This window comes from Falco peregrinus, chromosome 4 (genome assembly GCF_023634155.1).
Source record: "Falco peregrinus isolate bFalPer1 chromosome 4, bFalPer1.pri, whole genome shotgun sequence".
NCBI classification, from domain to species: domain Eukaryota; kingdom Metazoa; phylum Chordata; class Aves; order Falconiformes; family Falconidae; genus Falco; species Falco peregrinus.
In genome coordinates, this window is record NC_073724.1 from 74,081,889 (window position 1) to 74,102,184 (window position 20,296).

Below are 20,296 nucleotides of genomic sequence, written 5' to 3' on the forward strand. Positions count from 1 at the left end.
GTGCTATCTCAGCTGACTGCTGAATGAGTGAGGCCCCAGCGCTGGCCTGTCATCATCAGCTCCCTGTGGGAACTGGATGTGTGAGTTGGAGCTCAGTAGCCAGTGTCTCTTGTTACAATGTGCTCTTTTACTATGGGATAACAGAAAAATATCTGGAAAATTTGGGTAGTTTGCAAACAGAGGCCCCAGGGCAGTGAGCAACTAAGTGATGGTCAAGTGATGGTTACTGAGGAAGTGCTACCTCATGGCCTGGCAGAAGACAACTTTTGCTTTAAGGAAATAAGTATCAGCTAAGTAAGGAAGCCTGGGAAAGTAACTCTCCACTTCACATCATGCAATGTGTAGTCAAGCTGTGAAGGTCAAGGACTGGTAATAGTCTAAGTTAAATCTTTTTTAAAGGAGGGAGCCCCAGACTGCGGGAGGAGGGGGAAATAAGATACCCATTCTGGTTCAGTTTCCCATTTGAAAGTGTTTTGAGTTTGGTCACTTCGACTTGAGCAACTAAAAACCTTCAGGGATGGTAGCCATCAGTGCCAATGTATGGCCATCAGCTCCATGGAAGTATATACTCACAGTTTATGTAGTATGTAAGTTCTAAGGACTGACAGCTTTGAATACATAATGATAATGACTGATAATAAGTAAAAATTATTAACATATTTTTAATAAATATCAGTCTAGTAAGATTTCTTTCTTTTTTTTTTTTTTTAGCTTTAAAACTGACCTGATTTACAAGTCATTTAAACACTCCCATCACACTAATCTCTAATTCTCTGCTATATATACACATGTGTATCAGTGTCCTGGTTTCAGCTGGGATACCATTCCGATTCTCTCCCCCATCCCATTGCAGGGGGATCAGGGGGTGAACAAATGGTTGTGTGGTGCTTAGTTTCTGGCTGGGATTAAACTACAACAATCAGTTGTATGAAAAGATTAAATAAATCACCGGAATGCACCTTGGATAGCAATAAATACCTATGTATATGCAGCAGAATCAGTCTTTATTTACTGTATTCAATAGTCTCCATTTATTGTTTGGTAATGTGCATGTTTGCTTATGTGAAGACACCCTTATTGAGGTATCTGAATCCAGAGCTGAATCACACTCTATGTGCTAGTCATTTTCCTAATCATAGATGTGCAGTGCCAGCTGAGATACCATGGAGTATATGGGCTGGTCTCTGATCACTGGTTCATGTGTCTCCTTTGCCATATTTGTCATCCTTATATGGTCTTTTTGGCTATTTGACAGTTTTTCAAATGGCACTAATTGCCTGTGCATAGACATCTCAGTCACAGACTGTACGTTCACCTGAGCTAATCACTCTAGTCCTTCCAAAAACATGGAAAGAAATAAGCACCTCTAGAGAGCAATTTACACAAGATGAATCTAAATGCCATCTTTTCTCTCTGGAAGTATTTGTCTCCATGGCTGATGTTCTCCTGTAACTATCTAGATGTATTCAGGCAAATAAATCTCACTGAAGTAAAAATTCTGAGAAAGAATTCAGGTGAAAATACTATCAAAGACATTTTGAACTACCATGTTCTGAGATTAAAATGTACATTCTATTTCATTTGTTTTGAGTTGTAACATGTTGGAAAGTTTTCAGAAATTTTCTGTCTTCTTATGGTTTGCCTTTGGGAATGGTTATATTTTTGCTTTAGTAACTGAAGATAAGCTAAAATATTAAATGATAAAATTTGCAGAACATAGTCATTTTACTGTAGTTTTTAATTTCACTTTGGAAAAGAATGTCTGCATTTTAATGTACATGACTATTCCATTATTCTGTATGGTTGATGACTTCTACCAATATTGACCTGTAGCAGATCAATACTTGGTAGGGTGACTATTTGATTGATGTAATATTTTTTACACCTGGTAGTAATTATGAATGACTGTTTTTGAGTGAGGTATAAATAACAGTCTAACAATAGACTCAGGCTGCAGGAAGGGACAGGCAGCAGACGTGCCTGCAAAACGTGTGCCCAGGTGGAGGACCTCCTGCAATAGGTGGCTGAGCTGCAGAGACAGTGAGAAGGCTTTGTAATGTCAGGGAGGCTTAGAAGTCAGAAAGCTGGTTTCAAGTGCAGTCTGCCATGGACCCACAGACTGCAGCCAGCCAGCCAAAAACGCCCCCAACAGTGCACACAGAAAAGAGGGGAACCAATAATGCAGCAGAATGGAAGATTATAATGGCAAAGTTCTGCAGGAGAAGGAACTTCCCCTGCAGCCTGAGATGCCCTTGCAAAACCACTTTGCTGCTCTGCCAATGGAAGAGGAGAGATCACATCAGAAGAGATGTGGAAGCTGAGTATGACAGCCCAATCTGCCTGTTGTATAACAACCAGCACAACTAAGAAAAGGTGATAGGTAACAGTGATAGGCAAGTCTCTTCTGAGAGGTATGGAGGCATCCATTTGCTGACCTCATGCACTCTAGAGATGTGTGCTGCTTACTGGGATATTGTATCAAAGAAGTTACTGAGAGACTATCTAGCCTAGTACAGTCCACTGAATATTATATGTTGCTGTTTTTTTCATGTGGGCACTGGTGATAAAGCCAGGAGCAGTCTGAGGAGCATCAAGAAGGTTTACAGAGTCCTGGGAGTGGTGGTAAGAGATGCTGGAGCATGTGTGGGTTTTTCACCAATCCTCCCAGTCAAGGGGCCAGCCAAATCTGGCAAATCAACAAAGGTTATGGGACTGGTGTCACAGTCAGGGGTTCGCTTGCTTAGGTTTATGGGGCTCACTTTGAGAAGCCTGGTCTACTGGGGGCTGATAGGGTCCATCTGTCAGAGAAGGGAAAAAAACAACTTTGGACATAGGCTTGCCAAGCTGGTGAAGAGGGCTTTAAACTAAAGTTGCCAGTGGAGAGGAACCTCAATCCATCCCACTCCATCAAGTTTGATGCCAATGCCAGCAAGAGAAGCCCAGAGCCTTGAGAGAGAGAGCAGGACAGCAGGAGAGCACCTGAAGAGCAGCACAAAGGAATTCCAGCTGCTCCAGCCAGTAAGTCAGATTCATCAAGGGCCCAACTTAAATGCCTCTATGCAAATGCACATAATGTGAGAAATGAAAAAAGAGGAGTTAGAGGCATGCACACACCTGTGGGGCTAAGATCTTGGAATCATGGAGATGTGTGAGGCGACTTTTATGACTGAAGTGTTGGAATGGAAGTATATAAGCTCTTTAGGAAGCACAGGCAGGGGAAAAGAGGAAGAGGTGCCACCCTCTATGTCAACAGCAAGCTGGAGTGCATGGAGCTCCACCTGGAGATGGATGAGCCACTGACTGAGAGCTTATGGAGCAGGATTAAAGGGATGGCAGGGACAAGGAAAGGTGACATTATAGTGGAGGTCTGCTACAGGCCACCCAACCAGGAAGACCGAGTGGATGAAGCCCTCTGTACGCAGATAGGAGCCACGTCACGTTCACTAGCCCTGGGACTCATGGGGGATTCCAACGGACCCAATATCTGTTGGAGGGGGTAACACAGCAGGGCATAAACAATCCAGGAGGTTCCTGGAATATGTTGGTGATAACTTCTTGCTCCAAGTGATACAGGAGCCAATGGGGAGAGGTGCTGTACTGGACCTTGCTCTCACCAACAAGGAAGGTTTGATGTGAAATGTGAAGCTCAAGAGCCACCTCGGCTGCAGTGACCATGAAATGGTGTAAATCTAGGTCCTTAGGGCAGTGAGGAGGGTGCACAGCAAGATCACTACCATGTACTTGAGGAGAGCTGACTTTGGCCTCTTCAGGGAATACAATATTTGAATATTTTAATATAAGTATGATCTTCCCTGTGATACAATATCACAATATTTTACTATGAGTGTGACCTTCCCTGTGATACAATATTTATAGCATTGTTTCACAATTATTTGGTGAGTATTCCCTGATATTTTTATTACATATATTTTTTGTGATATAACAGCCAGTAAAGTCATTGAAATTATATTCTTCAACTTGAACAAATGAACTTTTTTCCACTTCTATGCCATCATCTTTTAAGATAGTTATTGACAGTACTGGGTATAATTTCGTAGAAAAAAAATAAATTAGGACTTTGTTGATTTATTTTCCAACTACGTTTTTCCCTCAAAGTCTGTGGTTCTGCAAAATTAAAAAATCCTTCGAGACAGATCCTTAGGGCAGTGAGGAGGGCGCACAGAAAGATCACTATTCCAGACTTCAGGAGAGATGACTTTGGCATCATCAGGAATCTGTTTGTGCCATGGGATGGCACTGTGGAGGGAAGAGACACCCAAGAATGTTGGTTAATATTCAAGGATCACCTCCCCCAAGCTCAGGAGCTATGTGTCACAGCAAAGTTGGGCAAAAACACCAGGAGGCCTGCATGGATGAACAAGGAGCTCCTGGATCAAATAAAACACAAAAAGAAAGCCTACAGGGGGCAGAAGCAGGGACAGGTAGCTTGGGGGGATTACAGAGAAACTGAGCCACCAGGAATCAGGTTAGGGGCACTAAAGCCCTGATAGATTTAAATCTGATCAGAGACTTCAAGAAAAGCTTCTATAGGTACACCAGTGACAAAAGAAAAACAAGGGAAAGCGTGAGGCCTCTCTGGAAGGAAATGGGAGACTGGTTACCTGGGACATGAAGAAGGCTGAGGTAGTCAACGATGGTTTTGCCTCAGTCTTCACTGGCAAGTGCTCCAGACATACCACTCAAGCTGCAGAAGGCAAAGGCAGGGACTGGGAGAATGAAGAACCACCCATTGTAGGAGATGATCAGGTCTGAGATCATCTAAGGAACCTAAAGGTGCACAAGTGCATGGGACCTGATGGGATGCATCCACAGTTCCTAAGGGAACTGGCAGATGAAGTGGTTAAGCCACTGTCCATCATATTTGAGAACTCATGGCAATCTGGTGAAGTTCCCACTGATTGGAAAAGGGGAAAATGTTAACCCATTTCTAAAAAGGGAAATAAGGAAGACCTGGGAAATGACAGGCCAATCAGTCTCACCTCTGTGCCTGAGAAGATCACAGAGCAGATCCTCCTGGAAACTATGCTAAGGCACATGGAAAATAAGGAGGTGATTGGTAACAGCCAGCGTGGCTTCACTAAGGATGAATCATGCCTGAGAAATCTGGTGGTCTTCTATGATGGGATTACAGTACTGATGAAGGAAGAGCTACTGACGTCATTTACCTGGACTTGTGCAAAGTTTTTGCACTGTATTGCATGACATCCTTGTCTCTAAACTGCAGAGACATGGATTTGATGGGTGGATCACTTGGTGGGTAAGGAATTGGCTGGATGATTGCACTCAAAGAATTGTGGTCAATGGTTCAATGTCCGAGTGGAAACTAGTGATGAGTGGCATTCGTCAGGGGTCCGTACTGGGAGCAGTACTATTCAATGTCTTTGTCAGTGACATGGATCGACTGCACCCTCAGCAACTTTGGCAACAACACCAAGCCATGTGATGTGGTTGACATGCTGGAGGGAAGGGTTGCCAACAACAGGGACCTTGACAGGCTTCAGAGGTGGGCCTCTGTGAACCTCATGAAGGTCTACAAGGCCAAGTGTAAAGTCCTGCATCTGGGTCAGGACAACCCCCACTGTCAGTACAGGCTGGGTAGAGAATGGATTGAGAGCAGCTCTGAGGAGGACTTGGAGGTGCTGGTGGATGAAAAGTTCAACATGGCCCAAAAATGTGCACTTGCATCCCAGAAAGCCAATGAACTAGATGACCTTTAAGGTCCCTTTCAACCCAAACCATTCTATGATTCTTTTATGATTTTATGGTTCTGTGATTCCATGAATAGACACTGAGTAAGTGGCACTAAATTCTAGAAAAGGACTGAATAGAAAGTAAGGTTTTCAAAATGGAAGACTGGGACTATGTTGTCATTACCACATCAAAGAGAGCTTAACCATGTGTGGAACACATGAAAGCAACATAGCTGAAGCTTTCTTGACTAGAGTGTGGGTACAATAAATTTCTACAATCTCAATTGATTTGTTTCACGTTTATAAGAACTTTAATCAAATGAAAGTTTTGCTCAAAATCATGAAAAAATTAAGCATTCATAAAATATTTATCAAGATTTTAGCTTCCTGTAGCACTGCAATGAACTTTCCTCTGGATCCTCAGTGGGCCAAGACACCTGTATGCAGAACACTGAATGTCATGCCACTGCCTTATATATTCCCGTGATCTAAGTTTAAATGGATTAATTTTTTTTTTTAATTTTTATTGATGATTTTATTAATTTTGCCACTAGTATTTTTGTTATTCTGAGATATTAAGTCATGAAATCACTATATACATAACTTCTGACTTTGGAGTAAATTTGTGAGTGGGAGGGTGCACTCTTAAAGAGTTGAGTACCACTCTTTATAATGATACATAAACCAGAACAAACAGTGATGTCTGGCCAAGAGTTTAAATGGCATTCATTTTTCACATCCATATGCCTATAATCTCTTATGCCCCAGACGGTTACAACTAAATTACCCATAGGGAACAATTTTAGGCCTGAATTCAGGGGAATTGTGTCTGTATATGAGGGAACTTTAACTAGCTAATACTGAGCCAGGAAACACAGTAACAATTAAACAGCATGAATGATTTCATGTCTAAGTTTGAGGCTGTGCCCTGGCCTATATATTTGCTCCTAGAAATGTAATTGTAGTGGTCTAACTTGAAGACTCTTAACTTCCTTAATCTGTGTTATGAGGATCTTCTATGTTAAGGTACTGGCTTTTGTCTATTCTTTATATTAGTTCCGCACTTCCAAAAATACTTAAACAGTCATACTTCAAAGATTATGTCTAATCCTTGACCATTATTCTTTTGATGCATTCTTCTTCTTACATTGTCTATCCAATGGCTGTGATAACCAGAGGTCAGAGTTTGTGCTTATTCCCTGCCAGACTTTTATTTATTGTATAGATATAGGTTACACTTTGACGTTATATTGCCTGGAAGTCAGGTAGTTTGGTTTTAACTCATTATTTATAACAGCTAGGAAGTGTATGATCATGTTTCACAGGTCAAGAAATGAGTTAATTCTCTTGCAATATGGAAGCAGGTGGGGGGAATTGCCTCTATCTAGTCATTAAGAAAGGCTCAGCCCAGGGCTGCGACTGGCCACTCATCTCAGAGGCCAGGACTCCTCCAGCCATATGTGACCAGGTTTGAATTGACGTCTTGTGAATTGCACCCCTAAATGAGTAGCTAAAAGACTGCTAATAACAGTGGCAATTACCTTTTGAGAAATGGTTAATAGTTTAATGATTAGATAATTTGGTTTGGACAGAGTCAATCAGGATTTTCTCTTGTGTTTGTGTCTGGTTCAGCCATCTTTGAAGATTCTCAATGTACTCTGTGATCATGTGGTTATTCCTGATTAGCCAGAGATGCTGCCTCTGTTTCCCGTTCCATGGATTTTTTAACTTGCAATGGGGTGTTAGAATATTTTGATGGAAGACAGAACAAGATGAGGAACATAATTTCAGTGAATGTCTAAACCAAGTAAAAAAAGTCTTTTAAAGGTATTTCTTGTTTTATTCTGTTTTACTTTATGGATTTTTATGGTCTTGGACAGTAGTGGAGTTTTTACTTCCATAATAAAATTTCTTAATAATAAAATCCCCATTTCCCCTCAGTACTGTTGGCACTGGCATATACCTGTTCAGCTGAAAAGACATGAGCTTTTTAGATTGTTTTAGACATGCCATAATACACATTATTAGGCATATTGATTCTACAGAAAAGTTAAAATGTAGTAATAATAGTAAAAATATTAGCATTTGTAATTGAATTCCAAGCTCATTAGCTATGTTTTAAACTTGATAGCGAGATATAATTAATTAGTTAAAATTTTTAAAACATTCTTAATATTTTTTTTATATCTCCTTGAAGATAATAGGTAACTTTAAGTTCTTTTTTATTTAAAAATCAATTAATCTAAGTTTTCAATAAATAAATTAATATTTTTTTAATGAAATCACCAGACAATGCCTTTAAGACAGAATTGTCAGCTTTAAAGCTAAGGAGTCAGAAGGGATCTAGAAGCAGATCTAGAAGATTAAAATTCTAATCAAATTAATATGTTTTATAATTTAAGAAGTAACATCAAAATGGAATCATGGAAAGGATAGTGTCCTGGTTTCAGCTGTGGCAGAGTTAATTTTCCTCTCAGGAGCTGTTGCAGTGCTGTGTTTTAGATTTGGTGTGAGAACAATGCTGACAGCACACTGATGGTTTTAGTTGTTGCTGAGTGATGTTTATACCAAGTCAAGGACTTTACAGTTTCTCGGGCCCTGCCAGCAAGAGGGCTGGAGGAGCATGGGGAATTGGAGGGGACACAGCTGGGACAGCTGGCCCAAACTAGCCAAAGGGACATTCCATAGCATGGGGCGTCATGCTGAGTATATAAACTGGGGGAAGAAAAAGGAAGGTGGGGGCATTTGACATTATGGCGTTTGTCTTCCTGAATAACCGTTACGCATGCTGGAGCCCTGCTCTCCTGGGGATGGCTGAACACCTGCCTGCCCATGGGAAGTGGTGAATTAATTCCTTGTTTTGCTTTGCTTGTGAGTGTGGCTTTTGCTTTATCTATTAAATTTTTCTTATGTCAACCCCTGAGTTTTACTTTCCTTTCTGATTGTCCTCCCAGTCCCTCTGGGTGAGAGGGAGTGAGCAAGCAGCTGCGTGGTACTTGGTTGCTGGCTAGGTTTAAACTACTACAGATAGTTACTATTTAACTTTGCAATAGCAATACCTTACATACACACACACGCCCACACGCACCCACCCATCAAGCATTAGACAGAAAAGAATTCAGTAAGTTTATTTGGAAAGATTTTTTATAATGAAAACATTCACTTTCTGTAAGAATTTTTCAAATTTTCTGATCAGAGAGGTCCATGTATTTAAAAATATATTTGTGAACAGTCACCCAAAGTCATAGTTTCCTCCCTGGTCATGGAAACTGCTTTGATGATGGGGATCTTCTGTGTAAGAGATACACAACCTTGTCCCAAGAAGTTTGTGTTTAAAAGTACTAACACCCAGTTACACTGCAGTTTGATATGTCTAGAAATAGATCACCAAATTAAATAAGGTACTTCTTGTACTTTACTGCAATACATATTCCTTCACCCAAACTTTTGGAACCAGTGCCTGTATAGTTACAAGAAAGAAGCTGAAAAAAATATAGGATCAAAACCATACAAAATGTTGGTGGTAAAAATGACACTGAAGTGATGCTTCAGTTGTACCATATGATTTACTGACATTATTAAAGAACTCTGAAATGGCTAATAGCAAGCTAAAGTCAATGAGGTCTAGTTATATCCTCATGGCTCCTTGCATACTAAGTCATGAATAAAATAGTCTATGATCACATTTCTAGGGTTATTACACTTATGATACATTTAGTCATTCATTTTTCAGATTAAGGGGTTAAGCTTTAGAATATTTAAATTAGAATATTAATGATACCAATTCTTCACATGTTGAATATGAAATTTTACATTCTGAAAAAAGAAAATAATATACTTAATACATTGCTATTTTTTAGGAACTTGAATTTTGCTACTTTTCTCAACACTGAGTAGAAGATTTGGTATTTTAGTAGGTCACTGAAATAAACAACTCCAACAGTATGAACATTACTTAACAATGTAATTGAATATTATTCAAACATTACTTAAACGTACTTGTGTATTATAAAAAAGCCTTACCATAAATGAGATTGACTTTTTTTCTATTAATGTCCCCTTGTACTAGCTTATATAAGGGCATTCATTAATTTAAATAGAAAGAAAAATTTTAGTTTGGTAGTAGTCTGTTTTAATGAAACAAATGAAACATAAAGGAACTAAAATCCTTACTCATAAATTACGTACTTACAGTGAACTTCACTAGGTTAGGTATTGGGTCTTATCTGTTTACAACATTACAGTGTTAGCACAGTCTCGGCAGTGCTTTGTCTATAACAGTAAGCATCATCCCAAGCAACTCCCAAGAATGATTCGAATAGCAGACAGTGATCACTGTGCAATAATGAAAAGAACTAGGTTTATTTGAGGTAATGTCTGTAAAGACAAGAAAAACAAGAGTGACAACAAAGTACATTTTTCATCAAGCAAGCTTTTCATATGATCAGGATGTCAAAAACTAGAAGTTAAAAACAAGGCAGTCCCTTTTCCTGAGTTCCATTCGAAAGAATAGGAAAATAAGAACAAGCAGCAAATAAGAAATACTCTGTGATGATCTGTTTATACTACAGAGGTGGCTGCTTCACTATGCCTTAAACTAAGGCAGACTCCATCTACAAAAATTGTAAAACCATTGTCAGCCTAACTACAAACCCACTGTTCCTCACTTTGTCTCAAAGTGGAAGCATTACTAGGCAGCATAACCTGCCTTCTGTAAATTGGTGTTGAGATAATTATACCCCGTCAGATCTTTGACTATCCAGACTAGTTAATCGTATTATGATGGTTGTTGTGATTTAACCGTGGTAGGCAGCTAAGCCCCATACAGGCAGTCACTCACTGCCCCCCAGTGGGATGGTGGAGACAACTGGAAGGATAAGTGAGAAAACTCGTGAGTTCAGATAAAGGCACTTTAATAGGTAAGCAAAATCTGTGTATGCAACAAAGCAAACCAAGGAATTCATTCACTACTTCCCATCAGCAGTCAGGTATTTAGCCACCTCCAGGAAAGTAGAGCTCCATCACCCATGACGGTTACTTGGGAAGACAAATGCTGTAACTCTGAGCACCATCCCATCCCTTCCTTCTTCCCCCAGCTTATATGGTGACTTCATATGGTATCAAGTATCCATTTGGTTAGTTGGTGTACCCTGTCCCAGCTGTGTCCCTTCCTAACTTCTTGTGTGCCCCCAGCCTACTTGCTGGCAGGGCACAGTGATAAACAGACCTTCATGCTGTGTAAGTACTGCTCAGCAAAACTTAAAATATCAGTGTGTTATTATCACTGTTACCACAAATCCAAAACATACAACTATAAAAGCTAATATGAAGAAAATTAACTCTAACTCATCCAGAACTAGTGGAAAAAAGTTGTGATTATTTTCACTAGTGACCATGAGAAAATATAGTTGTGATAGGATTCAGCATCAGACTTAGAAATGGAATTTAGCTCAATGTTAAAACACTTGCACTATTTAGGTTTTGACATTAGTGATTAGGTGTCCAAGTTCTTATTATAGTCAGCAGAAATGTAGGCTCAGTTCCATCACCCATAATGCTCTTTCAGATGCCTTAAGGTACCTAAGACATACTCTTGGGATACATCTCGTTCTCTGTCAGATGGACCCTATCAGCCCCCAGTAGACCAGGTTTCTCAAAGTGAGCCCCATAATCTAAGCAAGCGAACCCCTGACTGTGACACCAGTCCCATAACCATTTGTTGATTTACCAGATTTGGCTGGCCCCTTGACTGGGAGGATTGGTGAAAAACTCACCCATGCTCCAGCATCTCTTACCACCACTCCCAGGGCTCTGTAAACCTTCTTGATGCTCTGAGTGCTCCTGGCTGTGTCACCAGTGCTCTCATGAAAGGACAGCAACAGATAATAGTCAGTGTGTATATATACACATGCAAAAGCATGAGTGTATGTACACACAGGAGAGATTAAAATGTGGAGCATAATTTTTAATCTTATAAAAGCTTTAACTCATTCTACTGTTCAATTAGTACATATGTTTATAACATGTGAGTATATAATAAATTGAGAACTGTGTAATGCATATTTTCATTTTGGACAGAACCTAGATAAGTTCTGCAAGGAAAAATGATCTCTGGCATCAGTAAGTTCCCTACTCTCTCCACCCCCCACCTCCGACCAGTTGAGTGCTACGAGGTTGCTGGGCATTTAGATGGTCTGTAAGAAGTTAATGAGTTGTGCATTATAAAAAAAAATACCAATACAATTCAAACCTGCTATGACAGCTCCTAGCATTATAAACTACAGCTCCAAGAATGGGAAACATTCTTAGATCAGTGCTTAGGGGCATGGTTTAGTGGTGGATTTGGTAATATTAGGTTTACAGTTGGACTCAAAGGGTCTTTTCCAACCTAAACGATCCTCTGGTCCTATGGTTCTGTGATACTTCCAGCCCCCGCATTCACCTTTTCACAATACCTGAGCAAATTGTCTTTCTTGTCAGAACACATATAAATTCTCCATTCTGTATGACATAAAATAAAATAAAAAAGCTTAAAAGTACAATATACACCAAAAGAAACCCAGGGCCTAACTAAGTACACTTTAGGTTTGATTACCAATGAAGTCCAGCAAAATGAAATAACTCTTCTAACTGCAATACAATGAACTTATCTAGTCAATGGAAAGAATTACTTATATGACCTATTTGACTTTTATGATACTTTCCTTCCACACCCTGACATATTCAATGTAGAAACAACTCATTGTTCCATTTGTTTTCCTCACTTCCTTTTATGCTTCAAACTCAGCTTTTCACTTTTAAATCTTACATGCCACCTGCCAGCTCAATCTTATTTTTGTATTTTTAAAGAATATTTATTTAAAAAGGCTAAAGAGATTCCCCATTTTAGTCACTGCATTTTTCTGACATCTTTTTTTAGTAAAAAAGCTTTTTGCTGATACTTTTATGTTGGTGGAGATTAATTTTCCTTTATATGCTCTTGTCAGAGAAGACCTAGAATAACAAAAATCAGAGCTGGAGTAACAGGAAAAGAAAACATCCACATGCTGATACCTGTATATAGTACTGAGATCTCCCATACTTTCAGAGGCCTAAAGTAACAGACAGGGGGAAATACTACACATTGAGGAAACCTATTTATTTTATGTTCTAGAAATCCAAAACAAAATTTAAATCAACACAAAACAAAACCCCCCAAACAATATATCAAATGACTCGCTGTCAAAAAAGGATCTAAACAAGATAAGCCTTTAGAAAGACCTGTTAGGAAAATCTGGTATCTTTAAAAAATAAAACATGAAAAGACAATCTGATTTTTTATATAAAACATTACAGCACTCGAGTCTTCTGTTAATAAAAGAACATATAATATTAGGAGATACAGAATTTGTTGAAATCTGCCATCTCAATTGATTTTTTAACACAAGCCAGTTATAACTGCAAAGAGCAAGACCACAAGCATTTTTACCGTCTAAACTATGAATAATGTACAACTTGGAGAATTCAAAGATTTTTCATATGATGTGAAAGAAATAACTTTTTAAGTAAAACTGACCTGCAGTTTCTGAACCTATCTCTATAATTACCTCCTCAATTCATATCAATTTCATTAGATATATAGGTTATTTTTATCTCCATGTGCTCTATAAAAAATGTATCATGCATTTTTAGTTAATATGAAAAAATGTTCATGCTACTCATACACAAATTATGTCAGACTTTATTATAAACAGAAAAATCTTGAATTAATATAATCTTTATATTAATAAAAAATCTAGAAAAATGGAACAAAACAGACCTCACACGCCCCCCAAGCATTTAATCCATAGTGCATTACCACTGACCCATTTAGTGCAGGGAGGACACAATATATCAATGTTTGTTAACATATGCATAAGTAGAAAAAGGCAATTTCATGGGTCAGGCAACATAGTCATGAAATGTCTGTGAAGCAGCGGTGCATTGACTGTTGAGAAGGACAAAGCTGAAACAAAAAATAATTCTTTGACTTTCATGTGCATTCTGAATTCCTTTTTGTTATAATTTCACTCAAACTCTCACTTTTGTGTCAAAAGCAATTGTTAGCAACATCTCCATAAAAACTCAGGTAAGTGTTTAAAACATTTAAAGCAGTATTGTTTTGTAAGTGTTTGGTTTAGGGTGGTGAAGAAAGAAAAGAAAACCAACATAAAATACAACACAATGCACAAAATTTTGTCATAGAAATTTTCATTCTGGGGCTGGATCTGAACTTCACTGGTTCAAATGGATAGTTCAGTTTCAAAGTCAGCGGAGATCTGGATACACAAAAGTCATCATTTTGCCATGTTCGAGATCAACTCTCATCTGGTGAAACAGATGGCAGAGAATAAAACACCATGTGTATACTCATTAGCACCATTGCGTGTGTTCACAAGACATATATTCCTAAAGGACAAAACCAACCATAAAATCCGAACCTTCTCATATGAACCAGGAATTACACAAGAAATATATCTGTGATTTTAAAATAATCTCTCCTCTACTATCTTAACTTTGTGCAAGTCCAAAGCCTCTTTGAAAAATTTCCAGTGCTATATTTCTAATCAGGCTCAGCTGACTACTTAATTCATAATGGAACTTTCTTCAACTGAAAATATTAAACCTTTTATCCACCTACCTTGACCTCCAATTAACATGTAAGGAATATGACAGTGAAAAGCAAATGCTGAATTTTTATTAGGCATCCCAACATTTTCCATTCTATTAATTTAGAGTTGAACGAAGGTGTCAAGAAGTTGCATCTTTGTATCATTTAGAAGGAATCATGCATTATTAAAATACAGCATATCCTGGCAGAATTTCTTAAAAAAAAAAAAAAAAAGAGAGAGAGAGAAAAAAAGAAAAAAATTATTCATGGATGCTTTTTAACGATTTGCCATTAAAAAAACCCAACAAACTGAAACCAAAAAATCAGGTTTTATGCCATTTTAGTAAAACAAATTAACTGGGTTTTCTTTCCTGTGTAGAGAGTGTTTGGTTTCATCTCAGTTTTTGAAAGCATTTAACTGATACTTAAAATGGTAATGCCTAAGGTTTGAGCTCTTCAACCTTCATTCATTTAAAACTGTTATCAAACTGAGTTAAGTTTGTTGGAATAAAAAGGCAAAAACCTGGCCATATTTTAATTTTTTTGTGTTTTAAATATTGTTGTTGTTTAACCCCAGCTGGTAATTAAGTGCCACACAGCCACTCGCTTACTCCCCCCCTCACCCAGAGGGGTGGGGAGAAGAGCTGGAAAGGAATGTAATACTCGAGGGTTGACATAAGAACAATTTAGTAATTTAAAATAAAAATGAAAGAACAGTAATAACAACAATGACAATAACAGTTACAATGAGAAGGGGGAGGAAAAGTAAAATCCAGAGGGAAAGGAAGAAAGGAATGCATGGTGCACAATGCAACTGCTCACCGCCCACCAACCGAAGTCCAGCCAGTCCCCAAGCAATGATCTGCCTGCCCTGGCCAACCCCCCAGGTATATATACCAGGCATGATGTCCAATGGTATGGGATACCTCTTTGGGTAGTTTGGGCCAGCTGACCTGGCTCTGTCCCCTTCCCATTCCTTGCTGACCTCCAGCCTTTTCACTGGCAAAGCCTGAGGAACTGAAAAGGCCTTGACTGAATGTAAATGTTACCCAGCAACAAGTAAAAACTTCAGTGTGTTATCAACCTTGTTCTCACATCTAAGCCAAAACACAGCACTGTGCTAGCTACTAAGAATATAATTAACTCCATCTCAGCTAAAACCAGGACAAATATATAAATTAATATCACAATTAAACTTTCATAGCAGATTTACATTTACTGTTACAGTGCATTTGTATTTGAATGGCAAGTTAAGGTTTAATTGTCAGGTAGGTATTTCTATATCATTCTTCACGGAAAAGTACATTACTATTGTTACACTGATCTTCGTTGAGTAAAGATTACTTTAGGAGCAAACATATGCCAACTTGTATATTAAGATAACTTCTAATGATTGTATTAATATTGCGCCCAAATGACTACTAGTTAGATCATACAAATTATATTGTATGGGTGAAAAAAACCTAAAGAAATTAAAATGTGTAGTACTTTTTTGCATTTCCTTCTACATGCTAGAAAATATAAACGAAACCAAACCAACTAATCAATGAGCTAGGCCTGAACAGGCATACCCAAAGTCTCTTTTAAAAGATGCTTTTGGGCTAGTTTCACCCTTTGACAGTGCATTCATTATAGGGTAGACAATCATTCTGTTATGTATTGGAATGTAAGGTAATACGGATTCTTCCAAAAAGCAGCATCAAATAACTGAATGAGGTGAACAGTATCAACCCACTGTTTCCTGTGCCTCCTTCTTCTCCCTGCCCCCCCCCCCCCCCCCCCCCCCCCCAGTTAGTTTACCATTATCATTCTGGTTTAAGATGAAACACAGCAGAAATAAGTGCAAAAGCAAAAGTTCCAAAGACAAGAAGAAATCAGTTTTAGGTGAGCCGTTATCAAATCACCTGCACATTTCATAATTGGGGCTTTACACTTGGAAGCCCCATGAGCTATGCAAGCTATGCAGGTAGCCCATGGTCTAGCTTCTAAAATGGTGTAGAAAGAGAGTCTTACTGGACACATGTCTCTGCTTACAGAACCATGGAACCATAGCCTGTTTGGGGTTGGAAGGGATCTCTAGACCATCTAGGTCAACCCCCCTCCTGTGGGCAGGGACATATTTCACTGGATCAGGTTGCTCAAAGCCCCATCCAACCCAGCCTTGAACACTTCCAATGATGGGGCATCCACAACTTCCACACCTGGGGCTGTTCCAGTATCTCACCATTCATGTCACCACTTTCTCACTATCATGTCTTGATTTATGAAGACGTTGCAGATGTTTGCTCAGAAATCAGCGGTAGGATATATTCACATCTTACTGGGTAGAGATAAGCTGGAAATGGAGAAGCAGAACATTGAAACTCCATGCTCTGAAGGGCCTAAAGGAAAGGACAATGGCCTTCATATGGTTAAGGTAGCCCTAATAGCTAATCTGTGCACACAAGGATAATTTAAAGTATTCGCGCAGACCTATTTCTAATGCATCAAGGCATACATGCAGGAATATTTGCTGATTTTTAAGTAGGCTATAGTGTTCTAATTTTGAAGAGGTTCAATAGCCTCATCAAAAGTAAGGAAACTTAAGCTATCTTATCCCTAATTGTTATTTTCTAACACATGTTCTAAAATAGGTTCAGTACATGATAATTTAATGTCTCACTTGAGATACAGATTGCAAAGCAATGGATTCAAACAGTAGACTCTAAACTCCAGACTTTACAAATCAATTGCTTTGACTTCTCAAGACAAAAGTGTGCATTTAGTAATTAAGAAGTTAAGACATTGTCTGATTTGTTCTTAGATAATGTCACACCTTGAGGGCATTGCAAGACATGAAACAAAGCAGATCTTTTTTCCACTATTGCAGATCTGGTGTTAGCGGACTCTGAATTTCCTAAGATAATGGTAAATTAAAGCCATTACAAAAGATAAGTAAAAGTACAAACATATACATATGTACACATACACACTGCAGTATATAAGGACTCAGTAGTATTCATCTGAATAGGTAAAAATGTCTCTGACAACTCTAGTAAGCCTTATTGTCATTAACAAAATTGACCTTATCCAAAGAAAAAAACAAACACACACCCCCCAAAATACCATATTCCTAGATTTTTAGTGTATGTGTGCATTATAATTTTACTTTTTATACAAAATGGTTACTTGCATTCTGACACTCTGCTGTAGTTGCTTCATCTTATGAATGTTTTTTCAAGTATACCCCCCCATTTTATTTATATATATACACATATATATATGTGTGTATGTGCATGTATGCAAAAGCAAGATTGAAATAATAAATAATAAAGCTTTTAGTGGGACATATACATATGACTCAATTTAACCTAATCAATTCTGAGGGAGATTTATTACAATTAATTATAGAATATTTGCTGAACAATGTCAGCTGAACTCCAAAATTCCTAAAAGCAGAAGAAAGTATTCTATGCTCTTATTAACTGTATATTTATTTTTGGAATATGCTTTGTAACAAAAATAGTGAGAGACAATAATGATGAAATGTTCTCTGATGTTGAATTTTTTTTCCATTTATAATGTTATTTTGTGTAAACAATAAATGTGCTTGATCAATATGTAGGTCTTCAAGAGACCTTTGTAAGAACATCTTGTTGCATAAGTTTAACTTTTCTGTTTGTGAAGAGTGGTATGCCTTTTTTGTTTGTTTGTCCAGTGTTTCTATGGTATGTTCCATTAAAAGAATTCACCAGGTCATGGAGAGGAATGCTTTCTCCTGCTGGCTGGTCAAAGTCAGGTAGAAACCTGTAGAAAGAAAAAGACAACAAACTCTTAGAGCAACTGAATAGCCCAGCTGGAAAACAGGTATGCAGTTTTCCAGAGGCACAGAAGAAATAACACTTAATTCTAGTAACACATGGAGTCCTATTAAACATTTTGGCCCCTGGAGGTGATCCTAAAAGTTGGTAGTTTAAGAAAAAAAAAAAAAAAAAAGAGGTGTCATTCTGCAAGGGGCCAGTGGAATTTTTAGCATGTCCTTCATATTACACTTTATCTTGACTATAACTAATTTTCACTGTATTAGAAGTTTGATCCAAAGTCCTTAGGCTGTTTCTTTTTCTGAGAGGAAGGGACATTTGTTTTGATTTGTTTTCTTTTCTTATAAACCAGAGCATTCAAGATGAGAAGCCCTTTCATTGTTTCTGATGTGCTTACTTAAGAAACAAGAGCAATCATATCCGGATTAAAGATCTAGATGACTTTCAGCCCCATCACAAAACTTGTGTTAATCACAAAATCAGTGATTAACAGCTGTGTGATAGTACAGTGATTTCAGTAGATATTACTGGAGCATATGCAGTATTTTCCAGCCAGAACAAAAATGTCTTAAAGCAGCATCCAGAAGCAAACTTGAGCTGAGTAGTTATGGAAACTTAAACCCATACAATGTATATAACAACTGTATTTCTGTAGGTCCAAAATTTTTACTTAAGCAAGATTTTGTTATATTCCAGTTTCTATTTTTTTGCAAAGCATTAACAGAAGCTGGAAGCGAAATCAGAGACCATGAAAAAGAACCTCGAGTGTTTTGTTAATTACAAGGAATTTATGGCTAGTTGCAAGTCAGAGCAATGTGTGCTTAACTGCTCTGAATAGCCTGTGTTTTACATGCAGTAAGTAGTCTGTAAGTAGTAAGTGGTCTTCTTGGATCACTATGAATTTACTGAAATGAAATGAACATGAGACAGCATATGAACTGTAAGGCATTAAAGTTCAGTTGTGATTTTCTTTCTTCCTCCATACTTTAGGGTTAGAAAGGACAGGAACACAAAAAACACAGTACAGGAAAGACTGCAGTCTACTTCTCATTTTCTGACCCAGAAACAGAGTAGACAAGGTTTCAACTTCTCCTTCCCCATCAATTCTTTAGAGAGGCAATATGTGGAAAACAGGAGCTATGTTGCAGATCCCTGTAGGACTGGTGTCTACATTGAGTCTAGCTGGTTGACTAAAGCAGCCTTACTGCTATTTACTGTTCAATAAGCAGAGACAATTTTTTCTATTCTTACTTTAATTGGTTAATTATAAAGTTTATTGCAAGGCTTAATTTAGAAGGTAGAATACACAGATTTGAAAGGAATTCAGAAATATATAAAATCTCTTGGTCCAAGAAAGATTTAACAGAAAATATTTCTTAGTGTTGCTATTAAAAAACTGGTAAACAACAAACAAGGTTTCTACACCATCATCCAGAGGCAACTCTGCGAGAGCATTTTGTCTATTCTGACTTAATTAAAGGTGAAGGATGCCCCCCGGTTTCTATTAGGAATATGTTCTAAAAGAAGCAGTATTTCTGGGTCTCACACTGGTATTGATTTTCATTTTCCTAATGTTTGTCCTTCGTTATTTTACAGAGAATAATATTTTAGTTCAAGGTTTTGAACTCTCCTTGGGTCTGTGTGTGCTGTTCACACTGGAGCTGTGTTTGTGGCATGTACAGACCAGAGTATTTGTTCCTTGACAAAACAGAGAAACAATATTCCAAGTATGAATTGTCAATCGTACATTTTCAACTTTTTTCTGTTCTTATGAAAAATATTATCTGAGTGCGCCCAATCTCATAAGGTCTTTTCTTGTTTGAATAAAGCTATGACCTAACTCAGAGAGCCAAAATCACTTCTCATCTCCCCACACTAACTTCATACTGGCTCCACATTTGGAGTGAGACCCAAATGAGCCAAGATCTACACCCTGATTTCTATAGAAAAAGAGCCTGTGTATGAAAGTCATCAAGTTGAATCAGTCTCAGAGTACTGCAGCCAGCCTGCTGGAAGCCTCAGTGTCAACTGACAAGTAAGTTAAGTTATATTTTGAAAGTCTTTCACAAACTAAAAAAATTAAACCAAACCAAACCAAACTAAAACAAAGCCCACAGCGTTTTGTTAAGAAAGATGCTGAGATCAGCTTAAACTAT